The sequence below is a fragment of the Pteronotus mesoamericanus genome, unplaced genomic scaffold (assembly GCF_021234165.1).
Source record: "Pteronotus mesoamericanus isolate MK-2021 breed Mesoamerican mustached bat unplaced genomic scaffold, CSHL_Meso_final scaffold_125, whole genome shotgun sequence".
NCBI classification, from domain to species: Eukaryota; Metazoa; Chordata; class Mammalia; order Chiroptera; family Mormoopidae; genus Pteronotus; species Pteronotus mesoamericanus.
The window spans coordinates 5624325-5644754 of NW_026555304.1; positions in this window are offsets into that span (position 1 = coordinate 5624325).

The following is a 20430-nucleotide window of genomic DNA, read 5'->3' on the forward strand; positions in this document are numbered from 1 at the left end:
AATCTGTACTCCTGTTCACATAGTTGCCCCTTTGTTGCGTCCAAATTGCTGTTAAGCCCATTAATTAAGCATTACTTTCAGTAACTTTATTTTTCAGTTTTAGAATGCTTGTTGTTTTTCTTCAAAAGTTTCTAGTTTTCTGCCAGAATTTTCAGTCTTGTTCTTAATCTGATTGAACATATTAAAGGTAGTTACTTAAAGTTTGTGACTCATACTGGAATTTAGAATCTATTGAGAAACTATTGTTAATTTTATTGTATGTGATAATGGTTAGGTTGTTAGAATTATATACTGAAACCTTACAGGTAATATGTTTGTATCTGTTTTAAAATGCCATTCCAAAATATATGTGTGTATTTGTGTAATTTTTGAAGATAAATAATTTGTACATGGGGTTTCATTAAGCTAATCTTTGGTGATTGCTTAAATCTTTCCAAAATAAAAGAAGTTTTTTAAAGTCTGGGTCTGATAACTCCATTTTTGGTGGAGAGTTTTTGAGTTTGCTTCTGTTTTCTATTGCCTTTCTTGGTTTGCATTCCTATGTTTTGTCTTGTGGGTGTTTGGTTATTTCTGGTTGAAAGTCAAGCATTGCATATGACAAGCAGTAGGAAAATTGGAGGCCTCTTCTTACGTTATCTTTCTCCAGGAAGAATTTATGCTTTCTTCAAGCTGGCTTCTGGGAGCCAAGCAGCTCAGATGCACCGTAATCCAATTTCATACATGATTTGAAGTTGGATGCAGTCCTTAAAATAGATGATTAATCTGGGTTCCCCTTACTCCTAAGATGTAGACCTTCATGATTCCTACCCAGAATATGGGTGGCCTAAGAGACCCTCCTTCACTGGGGGCCCACAGATCCCAGGTTTTAATATTCTCAGCACTGAAAGGCTGTCAAGGCTGTCAGGAGCTTATGATTCCTCTTGTTGCTGCCTGACTACTTTTGTGGGAATTGGCAAACCTCTCTGGGAAGGCTGGTCTCAGAAGCTGGGCCCAACACTTTGTCCTCCCTGTAGCTCTCAGATCTTGCCCTGCAATTTGTTGTTAGCTTGTTTTCAATCTGGTGCCTTCAAGAAAATTGCTTTCTTGAAAAATATTTGCCTGCTATTGTAGTTGTCCTCTAGGGGGGTTGTGCTAAATTATCCAGTCCATGAATGCCATCTGTCTTTTCTGTGTCTCTTCCTCTGATGGGTTTCTTCCTTCAGCTTCTGCTCAGCATTCTGTGAAGGCTGTCTGGGGCAGGGTGGGGGACTTCTGGTTCCATTTATGAATACAAACTGCTCTAGCAGTCCTAGAGCTGGTTGATGCTGACAAAAATTTTGATGGCCCAAGCTACATGGTTCCAGTGTTTTCCAGTTATCTTTGCAGGCCCATGCACAGATAACTGAGTTGACTGCACTTGAAGACAGAGGATGTGACTGCCCTTGCTGAGGTTCCCTGGGCTCAGAGAAAATGTTTGTAGTGGTTGAGGGGACCTGACCGAGAACCCTGAACTCATCCAGAAAAACTGATGAATTTACTTGACACAAACCACATTTTTTCCAACAGCATCTATTTGGATACTTTTAGGGACTGTAGATTGGTCTATAAAACTGAAAGCAGTTCAAGCAACACCCTGAAGTTTTGAGGAAGAAAACATGTGGAAGGGCCTTGAGTGAAGAGCTGGTCAGGTCCTTTGAGCTCGGGTCCCTGGCTTTGTGACTGTGACTTGAAATCACTTACAGGGGAAAGGGAGACACACAGATTTTCAAAGGGTCATAAACATGGGCTCGGAGCTGATTATGAATCTACCCTATAATTAGGATTTATGGGGATAAATGGAGTTTTGGCCCATGTCCATTTCTCAGTAAGTCCAGTGGCTCTGGAAACCCATGCTGTGGTTATTTTTCTAGTTCCTGAATATACAGTTAAGATGGAAATACTCAGCAATTGGCTGAATCCCTGTATTTATTTCCTTACAAAGAGTTGGGGGAGCGACCCTCTGCCAGAAATGATCAAATGGAAACCTCTGGAGCTCTGTAAGAAAATTGCAAAGATGAGTGCTACCATCAAAATCTTGCAAGGTGCAGAAGTTGGGACTCCCATCTCCTCCCTCTTATTGAGCAATGTGGAGAACAGATAGTTCTGAGAGAATGACAGAGAATTAACTTAAAGTAACCACATGTAACCATAACTGTGGCTATCCTTCAAGAGGTGGTTTCTTCTTCCGAAGCCAATCGATGTAGCCCTTGACATCTGCAAAAGAACACATCTTTTGTTCTGACTAATGCTTTTTTGTTTTTCAAATAAATAAAAAGCTGCAGAACATGCTTTCATGGGGCAGGAAAGTAATACTCCTTCACTATCTCAAGGCTGTTTAACTGGAAAACTAAAAACTGCATTTTTCAGACTCCACTGTAGCTCAGATTTGAGAGATAAATTAGGTTCCATTTAGATTTGCTCTTGTGAGGCTTGGTTGAGTATGGCCCACGAACCAAGCCTGGTGGGCCATCTGTTTTTGTGAACAGGACCACTGAATGCTCATTGGTTTATGTATTATCTGTGCTGCTCTGCACTATAATGGCTGAGTAGTTGTGACAGAGATGCCATGGCCCACAGAGCCAAAACTATTTTCTGTCTGGGCCTTTCCAGAAAAAATTTACTGACCCTGGATCTAGAGCAGCATTGGGAAGCCAAAGTTGAAGCTAAGTCTACTCTTTGTGTCTTTGTTGCTTTCTCTTCCCAAAATTGCCCCAGTGTTCATTCTCTGGGCTCCTGAGTACCAGGAAAGTCACTCCTTGAAGTGTTAGGGCCTTAGACCCACAGTTCTGAACTTAGCCTGCTGGGGCTCCAGCAGTGACCTTGGAGGCAGTAACTCCCCTGCTGAGCCAGTTCTTATTGTTCTGAAAAGCATTCCAAAAATCCTGTCTAAAACCTGTTCCTTCAATGATTTTTATAACACAATTTCAGTTATTAAAACTTTTCTAGATCGAGTATTCAGAATATGTTTTGTTTCCTAAACTGAACCCTGACTGTTCCATGCCTCAGGCCTGTGCACCAGTTATTGATATTTAACTGAATACAACAATACTTCATAGATGTCAATCATTTATAATTTATAGCATAAATGTATAAGTTGTATATGTAAATCAGAGACAAAGACATCTCATGCTTTTATTTGATAAATTCAAAGGCAAAAACTAACTGTATGCCAAGCTCTGAATAAGTTAGCTGGAAACCCCACAGGGAGTGACTTTATTAGAATCATCAATAGGGCTAGTTTCCCCTGTCTCTGCAGGGCTGGCCCGCCACTGGCTTGCTCCTGCTCTGGTCAGAATTCACATTCTCCTAGATACAGAATGATTCCTGAAGGGAAAACCTTCCTGACTTTCTGGTGTGAGCTCCATCCACTCTCTAAGGCCTGTTGCACAAGGGTGGAGGTGGATGAATACAAAAGATGTTCTCTTATGCAATTCAGCTTTTGCATTAGGTCACTGCTGACAGTAAGGCTTGGTGTGCTTAATTAGGAGGTATCAGGTCTAAAGAAACACTGGCTCCATCCAGGAAAGAGCTGAGGGTGACAAGCTGGAAGTCAATTAGGACAGGATAGCATCATGGCTTTCAGCACAGGCAGACCATCAGCCAGTATCTTTACTAAGATTATCTAATTTTGTTTCCGAGTTACCCTGGGGCAGGGCTAGGGTTGGGCTACATACCAAAGCCCCTGCCAGTTCTCCTTGTGCTTTGCTATGATGCAGACTCTCCAATGCAGTTAAGCTCTATTCCTGTCCATGAGTCAGAAGACAGGTCCCCCCACCCCAAGCCCCAGGCTGCTCAGTCACTGGGTAATGGACTGAAAGCCTTCAGAAGCAGTGGCACCCATTCATTCAATTGTAGTACAAAAGTATGTGAGTTCAAGAATCTATATTTCTTTGTTTTTCTCCCCTTTCTTTTTCTCTTAAGCTATCTTCCCATCTAACTTCCAAGTTTGCTTTATAGCTTTGGGGCGAGAATGAGCAAATTCCTCAAATGTCATCACTAGTGGAAGGAAAAAAACCAAAACACTAGTCCCTGGAAGTGGGAATGGCAGGTTGACTTCTAGTCTGTCAGCACAGAATCTATATTTAATCCAATAACACTTTGGGAAACATAATCTTGGAAATACACCATGTGCTGGCTCAGAGACAAAAATTTGTATTTAGCACATTCCAAAAAACAGATTCCAGAAGGGGCTCATGATCCACTGGGACACATTTGAGACACTGACCAGGCATGGTTTTCAAGAAAGAGGAGATGAGAGTAAGACACCCAACTGGCTTTTGTGGTTGGCAGGTAATTTTTAACCCAATGATGGCAGTGGTCTCTCCTATAATCTCCTTAGACACACAATTCAAGCTATGAAGTGAAAGCTTTTCCTTAAGAAACAGAAAGGAGGGTCCTGGGAACCTTAAGAGCTTGAATGAGAAAAGTTGAAGATGAGTAGGAGAAAAGTTTTCATCTTATAAAAACCACTGTGGCTGTGAGACTGTTCTTAAATGATTCTTCATTTCTCTTGTGGTCTCTGTGAGGACTTTCTGGCTGTTTGAACATTACATTTTCATAAAACACTTTTAACCAGAAGGCCAGGAGCACAGTGGGGGCAGACTACGCATTAAACGTTTGACTTAGTTTTATGTGCATTAGGTAAAATGTCACTTCTTGTACTCGGCTCCTGAAGATTTAATTACGTTAGTGTTCTCTGGAGCTGCTGTCTCAACCCATGTTGCTTCCAGGTAATGTTATGCAAACATGGTTATAAACAGGAACTGAACTATTTCGAGGATGAAGTCTTGTTTAGTTTAAAGCATCTGAAAATGTATTTGTTTGGTTTCCCTGTCACACTCTGGCACTGATGGTAATCACCCTGTTTAGAAAATGCAAACTGTTCTGAGCATAACATGCCAAGACTGGTTGGCTGGATTGGTTCCAGCCCTGCTTTCTGCCACTCAAGCAGAGCTTTCTGGATTCATTCATTCACAAATGTTTATTGAGTGCCTACTGTGTGCTGAGCATACTCTAAAGGCTCATGTTCCTTATTGCCTTTGGTGGAAGGAAGAGTGCTGCTGTCACTCTTTGTGCTGATGCACTGTGGCCCCACCACTCCATCAGGCACAACTGGCAGAGCATGTGTGCTCCAGGAGTCTTCTGGGAAACTCTGGCACTGAGTTTTGGGAAGGTTGAGTGAAACATAGGGGCACAAGCTGGGGTGATCAGTGTTCTGCCTCCCATTTTACAGAGGGAAGGGAGGATTTGGAAGGGAAGAATTGAGTTGCCCCTGGCCCAGTGGTCCATCCAGTAAGGAAACAAGTCTCCACAAGCAGCTCAACAGCTGCAAGTGTTCTTTTTTCTTTCATTTTTGTTCTGTATACACATAGACATAAACACACATGCACATGTATCACACACACACACGCACCATACACACCACACACACCACATATAATTTTTACCCAGGTCTCTGAGCCCAGAGCAAGAATTACTGGATAAACAAACTGGCTTTTATTCATACTCTTTCTAACAGATATGAAGGTAAATACGATTTTAAAAAAATACACACCAGAACTAAATTGCTAAATGAAAGTTCAGTTCTGCACAAAACCCAGTTGTAAGGCAATACAGATGATGTCACTCTTTAAGGAATTCCTGAAACTCTTTCAAGATGTAATACAAAAAAATAAATTGGATGTTATCACAGATTCTGAGAGATTTTGATTGATTATGATATTCTAGTAACATTCAGTTTTACTATTGCTTTAGTTCTATACATGTCCTTACAGAATTCCCACCTTCCTTCTGCCCTTCCTTCTCTTCCTTGCTTCCCCTCTCCCTTCTCCCTTCCCCCTTCCCCTTTCCTCTCCCTCATCCTTTCTTATCTCTCCTTCCCTCCTTCCTCCCTTTCTTTGTTCCCATGTATCTTTTCAGCCATTTCTTTACCCAAAGTCCTTTCTTGGAGACTGGGTAGATTGTATTCTGCAAAGGTGGTCACACCACTATATATCCATCCTGCAAACTTCTTTTAAAATGCAGTACTGGCCTCTTCCATTGAGAGGTGAGGCATTCTACTTCTTAAACCCTGCAGAAGTCCTGTATCTGCCTCAACCAACAGAGGAGGCACAGTGATGCTGTGGGACTTTCAGGCCTGGGCCATAACAGCAGAATGGCTTCTGCCTGCCTCTCTTGGGGTGCCTGTCTTTGGTTTGCACCACACCTCCATATGAGGAATCCCGAGCCACATGTAGAGGCCACTTGTGGGCGCTCTAGCCAGCAGCCCACAGACTGCATGGACCACCAGGCCCACGACAGCCTTTGCCATGTCAAGCCCCCAGCAGAGGCCCTGGCTGCCACAAGGCAGAGACATACCACTCTGCTGCTCCCTGTCCAAATTCCTGACCCATAGGAACTGGGAAAAGTCATAAAGAATTGTTGTTGCAAGCTGCTAAATTTGGGGTTCATCAGGCAGCAATAGGTAACTCACACGAGGGCCTCTTGTTTCATAGCCTAGGGAGTTAGCTGCATTGGCTGCAAGCCTCAGAACTCATTCAAGGACCTCAGTCCCATTCCCACTTTCCTCTTTTACAAGCATATCTTTCAACACCCCTTCACTATCTTGTGGTGAAATTCATACATAATGTATTCTATCTAGATATGTGATGTACAAATAAACATATAGTCATATATATATTTATATCAGTATACCCAACCGTCATATTAAGAAGCAGAAAGCAATCATTCATACTAAAATAACCTAAGTTTCAGAATATGGTTGTTTCTTCTACAAAGCAGAATGTTTTCCTAAGAGTCACCATGTTATGGAATTTTGTGTAAAAAAAGTAACAAGGCTTATGGAGAAAATAAGATCTGCCTCAGAAGGCTCAGCACCTGTATAATCTTGTAATTTATTTATTACAAGATAAAGGAGAAACCTTAACAACAGTTCTGTGGTAGTTTGAAACATGTTAAGTTCTTAGTAAATAAGTAAATACATATAAATATATCATTTATCTCAACAAGCACATGGAGTAAGGTGGGTGGGTGTGGTTTTGGGTGAAGGACTGCACTGGAGGGCCATGTCACTCAGGATGAACTTATCAAATGGACAGTTAGGGATCCCAGTCCTGTTCCTGTCTCCTTGCTGGCCTGTAGTGGAATTCCTGCCACACTCAGTGTTAGCCATATTTAATCCACTGCAAGTCATTTTTGGTTGTGCTTAAGGCAGTTAATAACTGTAGGATTTTATTTTACCTTATTTTATTGTTGGTTTCAATGTCATTTCTTTGACATTATGCAGCATGAATTCCTGTAGGTGCGATTCTCTCGCAATATCACATGATCTCTATGTCTTACTAAATATTTTATTACTTCAAGCTTCTCCTCAATATTCAAGGCTGTCCTTTGTTATTCATACTTGAAGTCTTATAGCCCAAATAGATGATCATGTTTGGGCCATGTAGAGGATACATCTATGAGGAAGCATCAGGAGACTAGCCCTGCAGAAATGCAGGGTGCGTGCAGGCGTGAGCTTCCAGCAGGTTACAGTTTTGAGCTGGGGTTTGGGGATGGAGGGTAGCGGGCATGTCTCGCCTATAACATTTGGTGTTACAAAAGCACAAAGCTAACCCACATCATGGAAAATGGCTCACTTTTTGTTTGCTTCATTTTTATTAGGTGATTTTATTCTCCAGCTTATCTGCCAGGTATCATGGTGGGTGAGAGATGGTTGTAAATTCTTTGTCACTCCCCTTGGCCCCATTTTGAGAGTAGAACCCATTCCCCTTCCCCTAGAAGCTGGGCTGGGCCTGTGATTTTTTTGGAGCCTGTGATTTTAAACATTGGGCTAGTCCATGCTTGGGATATTATACCTTGGAACTTAGCCACAGTACTAGGAGACACCCAGGCACCTTGAGGAAACCATGCAGAGGGCAATAAGACAGTCCAGCTCACAGCTCAGCTAAGCTACCAGCTGGCACAGTTGGTGACACTCGAGACACCCAGCCAGGGCAGGCCTGCAAGGGTTAACACTGCAGATAGGAAAAGTTGCTCTGTTCACACCAGTCAGCTGGCAGGATTGTAGACAAACAGTTTTATTGTTTTAAGCTACTATTTTTTAAGGTGTTTTGTTGCATAGAAATAGATAACTAAAGCAGCATGCAAACAAATATTTCTTAACAACATGTGCCGTGACAGAAAAGACCTCCCTGCGGGACAAGGAGGTAACAAGGATGTAACTAAATACTTATACCTACTTAAGAGAAGCTAGGTTGGATTTGAGAGAAGGAAACCAGTATTCAGCAGTATGTGTGATATTTTTGAAGGAATCTCTCTCTCTCTCTCTCTCTCTCTCTCTCTCTCTCTCGCGCACACACACACACACACACACACACACACACACACATATCGCTTTGAACAACCCACCCACAAATGTAAACTGATGATACAGGTGTTGTTTTTGTGACTTAAGTACCTCAGGTAGTATTGTCATTAGGAATGTTATTTTCTGAAATGATGAACCACTCTCGGTTAAGGTCCAGGAAAAACAGAAAAAAAAATCTCTGAATTTACTTGATAATACATTCCTGGAAACTTCAATGTCTTTCCATTCCATATAAAAATATCCCTTGTTCTTACATGTAAATAGTTCGATTATTGGCTCAGATAAACTGGTTTCTTCATTTATGGGAAAATTCAAGTGAGCATTCAAATGTCATGTGTGAGATGAGGAACAATTTGTTATTTTGTGGGAGGCTAGCATTCCTATTTTCTTTCTGCTAAATGCCAGCAATAGCCCCCCCACACCCCAATCACTGTGACAGCCAAGTCAACCCAAAGTCCTTTGTTAAAGTTAGAACACAGAACACAGTTTGGGGAGGAATAGGATACATGAATAGATGCAAATAAATCTGGGCACCTAAATGCTGCCATATCTTCTCAGACGCCTGTGTAGGACAGAGTTAACGTAGGAACATAAGAAGGGCTGAGATTGCTCTCCTTCGAAAGGCCTGTTTGCAAGGGTAAACTTTGGTTAACTTCCAAGAACTTAGACTTTGGGAGGGACCCCATGATTCCTTAAATGATAAAAATCTGTTTGTACAAAGTGTGATTTATGCTGAGACCTATTTATCTCTGGGACTCTGAAATTTTGGCATGTTCTAGGCTGAGGGTGGTTATGTGACCAGCCTACAATAAAAACCCTGGGTGCTGAACCTCTGCTTCCCATAGACAATATTTCACATGTGGTATCACAGCTTGTTGCTGGAGGGATTAAATGCATCCTGTGTGACTTCATTGGGAGGGAAATCTTGGAAGCCTGTACCTGGTTTCATCCAGACGTTGCCCTGTGTGCCTTAATCCTTTACTGATTTTGATTTATATCCTTTTGCACAAAACACAGCAGTGAGTACAACTGATATGCTGAGTCCTCTGAGTGTGAATTAAACTAGGGGTGGTCTTGGGGAGCAAAGCACGATGGGAAGAGCAACCCTTCCCCCTGCCTGAAGACTCATAACAGCCGCCCTGGGTAGGGTAGCCGTGCAGGCACCGCCGGTCCCCTCAGCACCCACCCGACCACCACTCTCCGCTTCCAGAGCTGCAACTAGACACAAGTCCTGGCAGGCCCTAAAGGGAGAGGTAAACATTTGCTCTCCCAGAGGTGTAATATACACCCAGAGAACAGTGTGACTTTTCTAGTTTATATTGACAGGGACCTGGGGAACATAGGCAGGATGGATCTGAAGGGTGTGGCATCACGGTGGAAGGAATATGAGACTGGAAGAGATCAGTATCAGATCATCCGTCAGACTGCAGAGATGTTGAACATGTTCCAGAAGAACTGTGGCGCTGTGTTTCTGTAAGCAGAGGCGAGAGGGAAACAAGTAATGACAGACCCCTCACTTCCTTCACTGATGAGCATGCATGTGAACGTGTCATTGCCATGCCATAGCTATTCACATCACCTTCAGCAAATTCACACACCTGTACATAAAGAAGATTCTGTGGCATCTGTGCACCTCTTATCAGAGTGACTATTGTGTTATGTCCCACCTAGTCTCTTTGCCCCTTGCGCATAAAGACCTGTAGCTTGTTAAATGCCCTGATAAACCAAAGAGATGCTCATCCATTCTGAGAAAGACTTTTCTGTCTCCTTGTTTGTGCCAACATATGCATCAGTGGCCAGCAGTTGTGTGATATGGTATTGCACTTGGTTTTAACTCAGTCCAGGCACTCCACATTTGCTTCATGCCAGGAAATGTGGGCTAGTATTATTTGCTACCTGAAGCCTCATGGGAACTTTCCATATTAAGTGTTGCTGTATTAGATATTAACTATTAATATATCAACATAATATATTTATATATTATATATCATTTTAAATCCTAAATTGAAATTAGTTAAAAATGTGCACTAAGTAGTCATATGATGTCATACGTATTTATGTTTTTTACATTATCAGGGATTTTCAGCACCAAATTTTTGAACCTCTTGAGTATACGAAACAGATCATCCTTTATTATGTTCTGTGATCAGATCACCCAAGGAATGAACAGGATTAGACTACTGAAATAGAAAAACAGGTAGTCATGTCCCGGGCCTCATAGAAAGACTTGTTCCAGTGAACCACTGCTACATAACAAATATCCCAAAGTCAGTGGCTTAAAACACCAATAATCATTAATTTTTATCACAAATCTGCTTCCTGAGGAAACTGACCTGTGGTAGTCATCATCCAGAATATTGTTGCATGTTCAGTCAGGCTTTTTCATAAGAAATCAAAGGTATCCTGGAGTTTTTAGTAAAATAGCAGTAGGATTAAAAGCACTAATAGAGACTGTGTCATGAGGTAGACAGCAAGCCAGCATTTATCAGATACCTTGGATTTCTGTACTCACACTCAGCTTAAAATGATTTATTTAATTTTCCTTGTAAGAGCACCTATCTTTGTAAGGCTGTGACTCTTGCTTTGGCATCTGAGAAATTAATTACCATATTCTATCTGGGTTCTTGTATGGGCTTCATAGAGATTCCCACTCCAAAAAACAGAATAATGTATTTGGTATGAAGCCAAAAGTCTGCTAGAGATACCTGGAGGGGGGTGTGTGTGTGTGTGTGTGTGTGTGTGTGTGTGTGTGTGTGTGTGTGTGTACCTCTATCCAGAGCATTCTAGCTTAAAAATGACTCTAATTTGGTGAGAGTCAATAAATTCATGCAACACTAAATCAGAGTGTAATTGGATATGTTGGAGAGAAAGTTGATTCTGATATCAGGAAGAATGTTAAAGAATAGTCAACCTTCAAAGAAAAATGAGTGTAGAGAAAGATATTTTTCAAGTATAAGAAAATGAATGAGGTAGGAAATATATGAGGTTGATAATGGGTTAAGAAGGTATGTGAAATAAAAAAGCATGTTTACAGGGTCAAACTCAAGTTATAGGTGACAAGGTTAATGTAGGCAACTGGAATTAACAAAGGAGAATGGAGCTAGACTGGTTGGGCCTGATTAAGTCCAGAAGTTATATTTAATCAGATTTAGGTCTGGAAGCTTCAGACACCCCAGGGAATAGATCAATCCCCACCAAGGAGATTAATATCCCTCCTAACGCCCTGCTGCAAAGGGAGGAAGGACCTGTTTTCCAATCTCCTTAAGGAACCAAAGGTTTGTTCCCCACAGATTACCATAAGGAGGAAGAACCAGTAAAGGGGAAAGTCCTTGGCTGAGCACATGTGCAGTAAAAACCAAGATTGTGCAGGGGAGGTAAGTACATGTGCAATAAAACCTGATGACTCAACAGAACTTCGAGGGAGGCGCAGTGTGAGCTAAAATGGTGCAGGGGGGAAGTGTCTAATTTGGGAAAAATATTAGATTGGATAAGGGACATGAAACCCTGGAAGGATTAAGAAAGAGATTGGATGGGGGAGGGAATTGTGAATTTAGTATTGCACAAATCTACCAAGAGCTAGGAATGAGATTGGTTAGCTTGAAAGAAAAACTTACCCCTTCCCAAGCCTGACGTAACATATTCAAAGGTTAACAAAGGCCTTTCTTGGTAGCATGCATTCGTATTCTTCTGTTCATCTGTTCACATATTTTCTCTCCCTAGCAGCAGCGCAGGCCTGACAGCCACATAGGTCTGGTTGTGGCAACCCAGCATGTGCAACTGGGAATAGAGACTAAACTAGCTGGGAAGGAACAGAGACTGACCTACATTAAGCTTGGGCATGGACTGAACTGAACTACAAATACCTTGGATGCCCTGCTGTTTCTGGGTAATGGTGCAACATCGCTGGACTCTGGCCCTTCTTCTGGGCTTGCTGAAGACACGACTGGACTTAATCCACAGCGGGATGGAGCTGAGCTACCTGGTTGTGGATGAAACACTGGGAACCTGGGGAGAGTCCTTTGTGTTTGCTCCAGTTCCAGTAAATCTTACCACTATACTTCATCCTACTATGCATCCTCCCATGTGTGGGTCCCAAAATGCTTTTTTTGCAACTTTGTGTAAGAACCCCATTTCTACCAGCAACATTGACTCTCTTTGTCTTCCTAGCTTCTACTTCTATATTCCCAATATGGTTTTACAAACATGAATCCCAGTTAACAAAGCTAAACAAAAATAAAATTGTTGATTTTCATGGTCTTGGCCCTAAGGTACATTGTCCTCTAAATCTTGTTGTAACTGAAGAAGAAACACAGCTGGACTTTAGACTTGTAAGAGCAAGTCCTGGCAGCCAGGGAAATGAGTGATGAGCTCATTGTTTTCTACACATTCAGACAGAAATCACGTGTCTCTGAATCCCCCATGAAAAGCAGAGAAGGGAGGTCATTTGCTTATTATGAGTGTGTGAATCATCATCCAGGACAAGGTATTTTCAATCCCAGAATCCACAGGGACATGCAATCCATTTAAGAAGGACTGTCAGGTGGCCAAACCAGATAAAGATATCTGTATAAATCTTTACAGGGAGCTACACTTAAGGAAAAATCAGTGATCTTATCTATTAAGGAGAAGAGCTAAGAACAGAAGGGGCTGGTGTGTGCACATATGGGCAAAACCAATCTGGGTTATGGGCTGGATCAGACACATGTTGATAACAAGGAGATCTATGACAATTTGTTCAGCATGTATGTAGAGTCAGGTTCATCTCTACAGGGGGGAAGGCAGAGGAAGGGACCCTCCACTGTCACCCACAGCTCCTCCTCCTGTGATGTCTGGAGCAATTCTGCTTGGCCTCAAACTTGCATTTACTTTCAAGCTCCGTATTCTCACTATTCATTCCTCTATACACTCACACCTCTCACCAGAAGGAGACAGTCCTTCTAAATAAATGTCCTCTGCTAAACCTACAGGAGTTGTGGCAATGGTGTTTACTTCATCTCTTCATCTTGGGAGATGCTTAGTCATCTAACCCATACTAACTGGAACTCAAGAAAGTTCTCTGCAAGCCCAAGCTAAGAGACACAATATAAGATTTAAACTCAGGAAGAAATCTGGGGGTCTAATTGGGATGTATTTGCTGCTGTTGGAGCAGAGCCATAAATAACATAGATTCTAGAATCCCTATGAAAGTAAGATGTCTAAGAAAGGTTAGTAACTACTGGTTTTAAGGATGGGTGAGTAATATGTTCCTGCATTTAAGGCCATGAGAGACAAGGAACCACTGCATAGGATGAGTTTTGTGACATCTTGTTTTATGCACTTTTATGTTAACTCTACAACACTGGAGCAGCAATTCAGATATAACAAGAGAGAATAAATGGTATTTGGTGACCAAAAGGCTCACTTATCCCCAAATACTAACCTCCCTGGATTTCACTGGTACCCACTGGTACCAGAATTTCCTGGGTTTGGCTCTTAAAAGCTTCAAGTATATTACAAGTATATCACAAGACAATTACCATTGTTTGTCATCAGTGTGTAAGCATGAATGCGGTTTTTCCTGAGAAGGTGGTGGGGGATGGCCCTGAGAAGAGCAGAAAGAATAAAAAAGTTGAGAGGAAGGAAGGAAGTACAGGTAGCTTTTAGAACTTGAACACTGTGAGGTGGAGGGTGGAGGACACAGGCGATCAGCTTGTTCTGCGGACTACTAAAGGGAAAGCGGGTAGAGGAGAAGAGAATTGCTAGAAAAGAAACATGAGCAAAGATGAGGAGCAATTTGCTCCCCCAGAACATATTTATTTACTAAAACACAAAGTATTCACTGGCAAGCCCCCTGCACAGAAGGATGGGGGTAGGAGTAATGGAAGAACACCTGGTTCAGTTCACCCAAGGGGTCATCACACACTTGCATCACCTGCTGCAAGGTCGGCATTAAACAGGATCATGTGTTGAGTATGAAGTGATAAGAAATCATAAAGAAGCGTTCTTATTCTTCAAATACTATTCAATAAGATTACTTTTGCTCCCCAGAGAAGCTGAGGTTCTAGCAACAAAATTATATACATATATGCATGTATTTACATGTATATGCATGGGAAGATGGTGGTGTCTAGGTTAGGTACCAGAGCCAACTTGACTTGAGAGTACCAAGGGGAATCCAAGCCAGCTGAACATCCTTGTGGATTTCAGCTCCAGTTGGACCTGGTGCAGTGCCAACCAGGGGTGTGAGAGTGTCTCTAATGTGTCACACTGGGCAGCCAGTGCCTCTGAAGAGGTCCCACTGTGCATGTGGAGGCTGCAAGGGGGAGCAGAGGAAACCAGGGAAGGCTTAAGAACCTGGTTTCGATCCCTGGTCTGTGGCGGTGAGGCTTTGGGCAGTGCTGTAACATCCCTGAGTCCCAGATTTATCATCTGTTAAGTGAAGATAGTAACATCTCTTTTGCAGGGTCTGGTGGGCATCATATATGACACATCTACTATTCCTGCACATGAGGAGTGCACTATGACTGCAACCCAGGACAATGATTGATGACTTCACTCTTCCCTCATCCTTCATTTCCAGTTGTCAAGCAATTAAAGGGACTTAGGATTTATTTGTAAATGTTACAAATAATTGGTAATTATTAAGATTCAACAGTCATAAGAAAGATTGGCCATCTTCAACTCCTGGCCCCCATTGCCCTTTTAAAAAACAAGACAAAACAAAACACATTATCAGACAAGTTATGTAGTCTCAGTGCAAAGATACAAGCAATAGAGAAATGAATAGAGTAAAAATCCCATTCTTGGAAATGGCTCTGTTATGGAGCTTTCGAGATGTTTTCCTGTGGGTTGATGAACCTGTGCATGGACACATACATGGATCATTTTTACAAGTATTATATTAGACAATACACATGACTCTCTTTTTAAAAATATAGCTTGGAGATTGTTTTCTATGTTAGTCTGAAACTTCTCCCTTATTATTTTAAGGAACTGAATAATAAATATTCTGTAGTATGGATATATCATCTTTCATTTAATCTTTTTCCTCTTGAAGAACATTTTAGTTATTTTCAAAAAGTTTTTAATATCACAGTGTTTGTAATCCAATATTTTTATAGATATGCAAGGCAAGTACCAGAAATGGAATTATCGGTGCAAGGATATACCCATACATAATGCTGGGCTTATCAAGCAGCTCACCTGTAAACACAATGTATGTGGGTGCCTCAAACTCTTGCCAAGAACACGTATTTTCCATTTTAAAAACGTTGTCAATTCATGGCCTTTTATTTACCATTCTTTATTTATTGGTGAAATTGAACATTTAAGAAAGCACCCTAGTCATTTTTATTTCTTCCTTTCTGTGACACTGTTCAATCCATTCTTTGAGTTTTCTAGGGGTTACCTAATTCTTACTGATTTATAGGAGTTAAAAGAACTCTAAGAATATTATGCTTTCCCCTCTCTCAATATACCTATCTTTTTAGTTTTTATGTTCTTTATTGTGCAGATAGTTTAAAACTTTTTGTGGTTAGTCAGTTTTTTCATTTATGGCTTCGGGGCTTTATACTTTCCTTAGGGGAATCTCTTTCATTTTATATATATATTTTCTTTTGTTTTCAAACTTGTATCAAATGTGCAGTGAGGATTGTTAAAATACCTACTTATTTTAAGGACATTTATTTTACATACACTAGTGTGTTTCTGGACTTTAAAAATTCTATTCTTTTGATTTATTAGCCTTTTCTGTGTCAAAATCCACTCTTAATTATTTATAGCTGTCTAAAGGGGCTCTCATATCTAGTCGGGCAAGTCCCTCTTCACAGAAATTCTTGCTTGACCATTGCACTTTTCCCCTCCTGAATATATTTTAGAATTAGCTCCCCCAAACTTCATTTTAAAATGGTTAATAGGTAGTTCAGGTATTCATTAATCATTGAATGGATCCACAGCATGGTTTATGTATACAGTGAAATGTTAGGCAGAAAAAAAGAATTGAACTCCAGATATAGGCAACCACTTAGCTGAATCTCAAAATAATTACACTGAGTGAAAGAAATTAAACACAAAAGAGCACACACCATAAGATTCCATTTATACACATTTCTGAAGAGGTAAAACTGACCCATGGTGGAAAAATCAGGAGGTATTTACCTCACAGTAGGAGTGGGGATTCATTGACAGGTGCGTGGGAGAACTTTCTGGGATGATGTCAATGTTTCATATTTGGTACTGGTTTGTGTTACACAAATGTATCCATTCCAGACCTTTGGAAATATTTACTTATGATCTATGCATTTAATTGTATGTAAATCTTAAAAAACACTGTAAAAAAATAATGACTTCAGCTAATGATACGTAGACAGAGTGTTTAGGTGAAGTGTAATGAAGTCTGCTACTTTGATATGCATTTTAAAAGATCAATTGGTGTTTGGACAGAGGATTGGATAAACAGATGGCTTGCAATAAAGCAAATATGATAAAAGGTTAATAATAAAGTTTAGATGGCGGGTATGTGAGTGTTCACTGTAAAATTCTTTCAACTGTTATTAATGTTTGAATTTTTCATAAAAAATATTGGGATGAAATTCCACTAAAAAATGAGTCTTCCACAGCACTCATAGATTTAGTTGGAGGGGAATTGGTCTCTTTACAATGTTGGTTCTTCATTAAGATACTTGGGTATCTTGATATATTCAGGGATTTTTTTGGCCTTTAAAATATTTTGGGTTTTTTAGTAGGTTTAGAGAAAAGCTCAATTTTTATTTGTGGATGTCTCGTCTAGTGAACTTACTGAACTCTCATACAGTTTCATGATTTGTTAGGGATTATCTTGAATTTTCTTGATATACAATCATTTTGTCTTCATCTTGTCTTCACATGATGACTGTATTTGATTGTATTAATATCTCTGGTATTTTTCTATTCCAATGTTAATTTTCTCATTTTTTAAAAAAATATTTCAGTGACAAAAGTGCATGCCAGCAACAGCAAGGAGACTGTCTGGGGAGGGCAGGGCATCAGGGAGAGTGTGGGAGAAGAAAGGGTGCCATGTTGGGTCTTCAAGGCATGGAAAGACTTCAGACTCAGGTGTGAAGAACCTCTGGAGAGTATGCACCAGGATTGACTCTGTCCAGTTCACCTGTTAAGATCCTCCTTTAGGGTCTCTTGGGGGTTGAGCAAGTGAGAGCATAGAGATACTGTGCAGTGTACTGAGATAGCCTAGATGAGAGATAATGGTGGGCTGGACTGTGGTGTTGGAATGTGAAGAAGGAGAGGGGTCAAGGGTGACTCCAAGGTTTTTCTATTGAGCCACAGGATGCAGGTCAGTGTGGGAAAGAGTGGGGCGAAGGAGGTTAGAGTGAATAGCATAGGGTTTATGTTGGGGCATGTTGGTGACGCCTAGTTGACCTCTGACTAGAGATGTTGAGTTTGAGGGTCAGGAGGTTGGGTGGATTTGGAGGCCCATGTGTAGGTAACACAAGGAGGGTGAGAGAGGTGTAGGGACCAAGTGAGTCCAGCAGCTCATTACTTTGGAGTTGAGAAAAAGGTGGGTTCTGGCCCCGTAGTCCAGGAGGAACACTCAGTGATGGAAAGAATGTAGGGAGCTTGGGGGTCTGGAAGACAAGTCTGGAAGGGTGATTCAGTATCCCAAGCCTGGGTCAGACTGCAAGACTGTTGAAAACAACAATGAGTAGTGGAGAGGCATTTTTAAAAGTTTTTTTCCATAAAGGGATAAGAGGAATGGAGCAACAGCTGGGGGAGGGGCATGTAAATAAAGAGTGAGCTGCTCTTTTTTGACACTGGGTATGCTGTCCTGCAGGCTGACTGAGGTGCCTGATGAAGAAAGAAAGAAAGCTGACAACACAGGATAGAGAGGGGACACTGAGGATGGAGGGAGCACAAAGCTTTACCCATGGTGATTTAACACCCTTCTCTGTGTATGTAATATCCTCTTATACCTTCTCTGAGGAAATTGATGAGGTAATTTTAATACAGTTTATGTTTGGCCCTGTCCACTGCATTTGTGGGTATTTTCTTGTTTGTTTGTAGTATTGACATATTTTTCATAATGTTTACTTCTCAGGGTGTGTGTTCAATGTGCTGATCAGAAATTTTTAACTCCTTGATTTGACGAGTCTTATTCTCTACCTGAGAAGAGTTCCAATGCCAGGACAGTGGGGACAGTATTTGGATGGGTAAGGTGAACTGGTGACTTATCCTCTGGCAAGGGGGCAATGGGGCTGGTTCATGCCTTCTGCTCTCTGACCCTGTTTTCTCTGGGGACTGGGGTGAGAATCTTGGCTTCACCCATGGTCAACCCAGCAAGGGGAGGAATGAATGCTTGGACCAGTTCCCCAGGCGGGGACTCCCCAATCCAGCTGATGGCCACAGGACCGTCCACCTGTTCTCACGACCATGGCTGCACCCAGGCCCCTCTCTCTTCCACAAATGTGGTGACTATTGTCTCTATTCTTGTTTTTTCATCAACACGCTTCTCATTTTCTTTCCATTACACAGGAATTGCTATCACTTCTGGCTTCCCAAATGTATTATATCTTACTTTCTGTAGCTTGATGGATTTATTTTTGGACTAATTTGTTCTTATTATTCCAGATATCATGTGAGTGTAATTTGCCATCTTGATCAAATACATCCCAACCACCACTCCCTTGAAGAGCTTGTCTTCTCCTGGATTGTCAATGTGCTCTCCATACCAGTGTTTCCACCACTGCCTCAAATATAGGAGTTCCCAGAACAAGATGGCCCTCTTCTTTATCAATCACATCTGAAATTTTTTGTTTTGGGAGCTGTTGCTCCTGTTCCCTGTGCTCTCTCTGAGACTCATATGTTCTTTGTTTCTTCCAAGAACTATCCTCCCAGCACCCGGCCTGGGATCTGGGCAGGGGTCCTCTGGTCCTGAACTGTCAGCCTGTCTCTCTCCACCCGTGGGACCTCTCCAGACCACCCAAAGAGGTGTACTCCAGTGGGGCTTTGTCTGTCTTCTTTAGAATCCCCTCTGGTCTTTCAGTGCTCTGTCTGACATTTTTGATGGCTCCTCTCTGTCCCCTGGCCATATCCCAAGACCCTGCACTGGAATACATGGAAGGAAGAGACATAGGAAGTTCCTTGATGGTGGAAGCTGGAAGGAAATGTCACTTTTTCAACACATTGTCAATAAATACATTTTACCTAAAGGTGTTAGTGAGGCTGTCTTGTACCTGTGATGAGAACTTTAAAAAGAAGCAGTTCCTTTAGGTTATGCAGGCCTCATCTCAGAATGGGGGCAGGGCCCTGACTGATCCCAATCTAAAAATGACCCTGAAGACAAAGGTGAAAAGAAGTCCTACAGGTGTAAGAGGCTCGTTGGGGCACATGGACATCTATATTTTTGTCTTCTTGCTGTGAGGAAACCAGTGGCCAAGATGACAGTTGGAAGGCTGTGCAGATATAGGCATATCTCAGCTCACATGTGACACTTTCGGACCTGAGTCCCTATAATTAGGAATCCCAGATGCTGCGGTCCAGCCTTGCCCACCACAGGCAGAGCCCCCAACCTTCCTTTGGAGGATATTTTGAACTGGGGGTTTTGATTTTATTTTTGCATAAGATTCACCTTAGATGGCAACACCAGGGTTGATTAATGGCCCAGGCCATGTTGCCTTTTTCAGCCCTTCTCTGAGGTGCAGGCCTGGGCTGTGGCTTCAGGCAACAGCAGCAGGACACCCGCTGAGATGCTGCGGAATCCCACAGGCGGTGCCTGACTTCCGGCAGATGCCCCAGATACCAGGCAGGAGAGCCCACCACAAACATGGTTGCGTAAAAAGGTCTGCTTAGTGTCTGCCAGCCCCAGGGTGCTTGCACGCAGCCTAGAGTGTGGAGAGATCCAGGCAGATCTGAGCTCACAGCTCAGAGTGTTCCTTCTTCCAGGACAGCAGTCCTTGCTTGTCAGGCTGGGCCTCTTCTCTGGCTTGTGTCAAGCATGATCTTTGCAGTGTCTTGCCTGGATGGAGGGGCAGTTGTAGCAAAGAGCCCCCTTCTCCCCTTCGTGGGCCAAGCAT